At 40.2% G+C, this 7224-nt stretch overlaps 1 non-coding gene across 1 annotated transcript; it reads left to right on the forward strand.

Moving 5' to 3' along the window:
* The first annotated feature begins 2690 nt into the window (after positions 1-2690).
* On the forward strand, positions 2691-2797 carry LOC133787716 (small nucleolar RNA R71). The gene has a single exon (XR_009872718.1). It is a non-coding gene; the product is annotated as a small nucleolar RNA R71 (small nucleolar RNA).
* The last annotated feature ends 4427 nt before the right edge of the window (positions 2798-7224 follow it).

Consider the following 7224-nt stretch of genomic DNA (forward strand, 5'->3'; position numbering starts at 1 on the left):
ATGGCATTTCTCCCAATTTAGTACGAGATTAGACTCCTCACACTTTTTTCAAAACCAGTTCCAAGTTGTTTAAGCAGTGATCAATGGAAGAACCAAAAACTAAGAAGTCATCCATGAAAATCTCGATGCACTTCTCAACCATGTCAGAGAATATGGCCATCATACACCTTTGAAATGTAGCTGGTGCATTGCATAGCCCAAATGACATTCTTCTGAAAGAAAATGTGCCATAAGGACATGTGAATATTGTTTTCTCCTAGTCCTCCGATGCAATAGCTATCTGATGGTATCAAGAATAACCATCTAAGAAGTAGTAATACTCATGACCAGCCAACCTATCCATCATCTAATCAATAAATGGCAGTAGGAAGTGATCTTTCCTTGTTGCTTTGTTGAGTTTACGGTAGTCAATACATATCCTCCATCCCGTGATAGTACGAATTGGAATCAATTCATTGTTTTCATTATTAACCACCATCATCCCTCCTTTCTTTGGAACCACTTGAACTGGGCTCACCCATTTACTATCAGATATTGGGTAGGCCACCCTCGTGTCTAGCCACTTCACCACTTATTTCCTCACTACCTCCTTCATTGGCGGATTTAACCTTCGTTGAGCATCAATAGTTGGCTTAATGCCATCTTCCATCAAAATTCTATGCATCACTGTGAAGGGATGATCCCCTCTATATCAGCCAAAGTCCACCCAATGGATCTCTTGTACATACGCAACACCCTCAATAACTTTTCTACTTCAATCTTAGATAGCAAAGCAGATACAATAACAAGAAGTATTTTATTCTCACCAAGAAACTCATACCGCAAGTGATCAGGTAAAACCTTCAACTCCAACTCTGGTGGCTTCTCCATTGAAGGTAATGGTCTCTTAGGCACTGAACCAAGCTCTTCAAAGTATTTCCTCTTCAAAGGTCCATAAGAATGCAACCACTCGCGTACTCTATGGCCTCCTTTCCATCTTGCTCAGTCACTTCCTCCTCTACCAAACTCAACTCAAGAGGGTCTTCTACTATCTTCTTTGTCTCTACTAAACTCTCCATCACATCAATTGCGAAACAACCATCACTGGCCCCAGGATAAGTCATAGCTTTGAGTACATTAAAAACAACTTCCTCACCTTGTACTCTCAGCCTTAACTCACCCTTCTGCACATCAATCAAAGCTTGGCCTGTTGCAAAAAATGGTCTTCCAAGGATGATTGGGACGTGGGCATCCTCCTCCATATCAAGTACAATAAAGTCTGCTGGGAAGATGAACTTGTCCACTTTTACAAGGACGTCTTCTATAATACCCCGGGGATGTGCTAATATCTGTCTACCAGTTGTAAAGTCATTGCGGTAGGCCTTGCTTCTCCCAACTTCAATCTTCTAAAACAGAAAGCGGCATTAGATTAATGCTCGCCCCAAATCCCATAAAGCATTCATACTCTCAAAATTCCCAATAATGAATGGTATGGTAAAATTCCCAGGATCTCTCAGCTTTTGAGGGAGTTTCCTTTGCAGAATGGCGCTACACTCTTCAGTTAATGCAACAGTTTCATATTCTCCCATCTTTCTCTTCTTATACAAAATGTCTTTCACGAATTTTACATAATTGGGCATTTTCTCTAAGGCCTCCACAAATGGACTGTTGATGTGCAGTTTCTTGAATACCTCTAGGAATTTAGAAAACTGCTTATCCAGGTTATTCTTGCGGAGCCTCTGAGGGTAGGGAATCTTGACGTGATGGTCAATGCTCACTAGTGGTGTAGCTTCTTTGACTCAGAGGTCTTCAGTAACCTTGTCTTCACCTTGCTTCTGTTCCATTGTGCCTTGTGCCTGTTGATCCTGATCCTTGTCTTTAGCTGACTGCTCTGTGCTTGCCCTTCATACTTCTTCCCACTTCTCAAAGTAATAGCCTGGCAATGTTCTTTTGGGTTGACTTCAGTGGTGCTAGGAAAATTACCTTGAGCTCTGTTGGCCATAAGAGTATCCAATTGCCCCATCTGGGTCTCCAAGTTTCTGATCGAAGAACACGTCTCAGTCATGAATTAATTAAGAACATCAAACTGAGTATCAGGCTGTCTCACAGGATTCTGTTGTTGTTGCATAGGAAACTGAGGTGGTTGTTGTTGAGGCCTGAATCTCTGTTGATAAAACCCCGGAGGTGGTTGTTGAAATGACTGTTGTGGCTGTTGAGTTGATGATTGGGGTTATTGGTCATTCTTCCAAGAAAAGTTCGGGTGATTTCGCCATCCTTGATTATAGAAATTAGAGTACAGATAATTAGGCTGTCTTGGGAAATTCCCAATAGCTTATGCTTGCTTTAATGGAAAATTGTTCACATCCCCAAATTGGCACTGTTCAAAAGAATGAGGTCCCCCACATAGTTCACACATCACTTGAGCTTGCATCACTGGGGCTGCCACGGTATTGTTGTGTAGCTGTTTTGTAAGTGCAGCTACCTGAGCACTAAGCATAGAGATGGCATCAATATCATGCATTCCAGCCACTCTCTTTATAATTCCCCTCTCACTAGGCCACTGATAATTGCTCATGGCCATTTCTTCCAATAGTTCATAACCCTCATTGACACTCTTGCTCATAAAAGCACCCTCTACTACTGCATCAATAATGGTGTGAGTAGTACCGCACAAACCATTATAGAAATTGTGGACTAGCATCCACTTCTCAATACCATGGCGGGGACACTTTCTCAACAAGTCTTTAAATCTCTCTCAAGCATCATAAAGAGACTCACCCTCCAACTGATAAAAATTGTTGATCTCTCCTCTCAACTTAGCTACCTTCGCAGGAGGGAAAAAACTTTCAGAGAAATTTTTTAGTGAGGTCATTCCAGGTAGTGATCGAATTGGGTGGCAAATATACCAACCAACTCTTAGCTTGGTCCCTCAAAGAAAATGGAAATAACCTTAATCTGATGGCATCATCGCTAACTCCATTCATTTTAAATGTCTGGCAGAGCTCAACGAAGTTAGCAAGATGCATGTTGGGGTCTTCTGTTGGCAATCCCCCAAACTGAACAGTGGATTGAACCATTTGGAGTATGGCAGGCTTGATTTCAAAATTGTTGGCATCGACAGCGGGTGGTCTGATACAAGACTAAACCCCTGTCACGGTAGGCAACACATAGTCCCTCAAACTTCTGGCTGGTGGATTCTGACCATTAGCTTGATCCTCAACATCACCTTCGTTCAACCCATTATTATTAATCGTTGGATATGCCATGCTAGCCTCAACCCTTCTTTCCAAGCTTTTCTTCCATCGATTCAGTCTACAAGTCTTCTCTATTTCAGGATCAACATGCGCTCGAATAGTAGGGCCTTGGCGTCGCATAAACTACTTGTAACCTGAGATGAGAAAAATTGAGACAATGACAGAATTAGTAAAACTAAAAATAAAATATCAAATTAGAATAAAATTCAACTATTTTAATATTAGTTCAAAACAGTCCCTGACAACGGCGCCAAAAACTTGTTGTGAAAAATCCAACACGCAAGTATACGTATTGTCTTTACAAGTAATAACTCATGTAAGTGAGATCGTTCCCACAAGGACTGTAGCTAAGTACCAATTAATTGATTTTTTGTTTCTATTTGTGTAACGCCCTGGTTACCCCAGAATAGTTACGGTGAACCGGAAATTTGACCCGCTACCCGAGTCCTTTGGTTAAAAACGTGCATCTAAGTGTTATTAACAGGCTAAGGTGGAAAACCAATAAAAAGGAAATGATATATTTTATTAAATACATAAAACTGTTCATGGGCCCACAAGAACATTTACAAGTTATTTACAACTCAAAATGGTCATTACTGTTCAAATTTACAAACTCGCCGACCTAAGCGGCAAAAATAGGGTAAACCCCTTAGTTCCTCTGAGAACTCCTTGGCCGTGGTGGTCAAGCAGCTGCATATGTACACATCACCACCTAAGCTCTCCACTCAAGGTTGAGTGAGATTTTCTTTCCCTTTACCTGCACCACATAGCACCCATGAGCCAAGGCCCAGCAAGAAAACACAATATAGCATGATATAATATCAATAATGATCATAATAATCATTCAGGACTATCAGTCCAAACAGTTAAGTGACAGTCGCAAAAGTCACCCGGATGGGGACAGCTCCCTTTAGCCATGTGACGATAGGGTCACCGGGGCTTAAAAAATAAGTGAACCTTTCACTAGCTTAAACAGGATAAGTGCATGGTGACTAGTCACCAACATAACCTTCCTCATGACCATAGAGTCATAACCCTGGAACATCGTTCCCTAGACATGTGACAAGCAGCCACCTAGGCCTTAAGCCCTGGCTCTGAGTAACTAGTCTTAGACTAGCCAAGTGCTTATAGGATTCATCGACCTTAGGGTCGGTCCAGCATTAATGCCTTAGAGTCGTTCAACGTTGCTATCGATTAGATATAATCTTCATTCAGCCCTGCGTTCAGGATACTTATGCCGTTTCTGACTCTTAGGTCAGTGTCCCTGACTAGTCAGTGCCATATACAAGTAAACAATATTCACTAGCATTTAATATGCAATCAATTTCCACATTTATCAACCAACATGCCTCAACAACATTCATGCATGTCACATACACAGGGTGCAATTTTCTTACCTCAGGTTCGAGCGAGAAATATAAAAAGAACGACTCCTGAGAACGATCAACCTTTTGGTTCCTTAGCGGTTACCTAATCACAACCAATTATAACCTCCATTAATGAAAAGTAACATTGAAAGGGTCTTAACCTAAGAACCACTCTCGAGACCTCGAAACATGCCCACACGGTGAGTAGATTCGATCCCGGGCCTTAAGGATTGAAACCCCAAGCCAAAAACCCTTAAAAATACTCAAAACGGGACTTTGAAGGAACAGAGTAGCGCTACAGTGCTATTCTCAGAACCCCCAACACGCCCAAATGCCTCCTGTGTAGCGCTGTAACGCCCTAGGGTGGGCGCTACAGCGCTGCCTCTAGACTAGATGCCCCCTGAAACCTCCTTCTTCAACTCCTTCGATTCTAACTTGATTCCAATGCTTCCAAATCCCATTTTTGGTGCCAAATGAACCCAAAAACCATCCTAACACACCTAAACATCACAATCATAAGAATCCTAGCCAAAACTCCCAACAAAACCAAGTATTCAACCTAGAAATCACAACTGAAAACTAGAACCAAAACAGGGCAAACCAGGGAATTCAATGGCTAGAAACTTACCCAAAGCTCAACTTATGATGCTCTTCAATGGAGGAACAATCTCCCAAACTCCCAAGGCTTACTTCCCAAGCTTGAATCCTCAAGAATGGTTCAAAAATCTCAAAGGAAACTGAAGGAAAGATAGGTACGGGAGAAGCTTCAAGTATACTCTGTTTTCTACCTCTTTCACAGCCCAAAAATGGTTTATATCTATCCTAGGGGTAAAAAGACCAAAATACCCCTAGGTTTAATAAAGGTTTCTAAAGGCTCCCAAGGGAAAAATTGGTATTCCCCACCTATCTCGTTAATCATAATTAACGCTCTCCAATTCTCGCTATTCTCAATAATCTCAAACACCAATAATTTATATCCCGTTACCCTTTAATTCCCGGCAACGTTCTAATCATTAAAATCACCCCGGGACTCATCCCGAGCCCCGAAATTAAACATGTTATGACTAGACCGCTGATTAATAATCCAAAATCGTTTCATGCCGAATAGCTCGAAGAAACCCACATTATAGTGTGGTCTCAACAATTTATCACCGACATGCATACAAATATACAATTATACCCTCAACGGGCCAAATTACCATCACACCCCTATAATTAGAATGTGGACCCACATGCACGCATATAACATCATATTATAATATAATTCACATATACATGCATTTATCAACTAATGGCATAATTAAGCAAGTATGGCCCTCCCGGCCTACTAATCCCGCCATTAAACCACATCAGAGAATTCGGGGCATTACAATTTGGCTATCGAAAAATGGACTGTTTAAACTAAATAATCTAAGCAATAAATAAATAACAAAACAATAAACAAGATTCAATTAAGAAATAAAATATAGGGAAATTAATTTCAATCGCTTCCACTTCCTATTTCAATAATGCAAACCAATTCTTCTTCTTCTACCTAATGTGATAGTGGATAAAAAATAACATATATTCTGATTAAGACATATAAATTCTAAATTATATGGCACTATCCTACCTTTCTGAGGCATAACACACACATAATCAGCATTAAGCAATAATCCTAAAGCTACACAAGCCACACAAATACTCTCGTTTTATGTTTAAACCTATGTTTATTCAATTAGAGCATTCTCAACACTCACTTTTCAGATTTTGTATTGAAATCATAAATCATGCATAGGATGGCCAATCAAATACATGTAATAAGCACAAATATGAATAAATCACACATCAATAGAAGAAAAATATCAAACTTGCATTAATCCATAGAAAGCTTCAGACAATCTCCATTAAAAACCCTAAATTGGAGTTCAGCTCATAATCTCCATTAAAATGTTCATAATCAAATCCATAAAAGACATAATAAAATCATAAAATAAAAAGAGTAGATAAGAATCTAGATTCGAGGTTGTCACAATTGCTCCAAAGCTTGATCTCCAATTCTCTCTTTGTTGTTTTCTAAGTTCTAAAAGGTATCCCCTTGAAAATCGCGATTTTTCTCATTAAAAACGATGACCTCTTAATTTTTCTACCCCAATTCGAAAAATGCTCTTTGATAAATGGAAAATTCATGAATCGTACTGAAGACAGTGGCGCCACGGTGCCACTCAAAAATTGGGATTTCTCGACTTCCTGAAAAATGGGCTCGCCGCGGCTCAAATACACCCAAGCGCCGCGGCCCAAAAAGTTGCACCGCGACGCTAATTGATTTTGGGACTTCGACTCTAATTCTGATATTTGACCCTCGCCGCGGCTGTTATGGACACCAACGCCACGACTCAAATTCTAGCGCCACAACCCTAATTAGATATCCTGCATTGAACACTTTTAAGCCCGATTTAGCACTTGTTCTCCACATTCCATTCCATTTGAACCATTCTTGTGCTTAAACCTGAAATCAAGAAAAACAAGCGTAAATCCGCTCCTAAATACACGCAAATACAACAATAAAACATGAATCAAGACACTTAGAAAGTAGGCTAAAAATAGCCTAACATATATTGATGACTCGACAACTTCATTCATCG

Source organism: Humulus lupulus, chromosome 6, assembly GCF_963169125.1.
Source record: "Humulus lupulus chromosome 6, drHumLupu1.1, whole genome shotgun sequence".
Classification (NCBI taxonomy): Eukaryota; Viridiplantae; Streptophyta; class Magnoliopsida; order Rosales; family Cannabaceae; genus Humulus; species Humulus lupulus.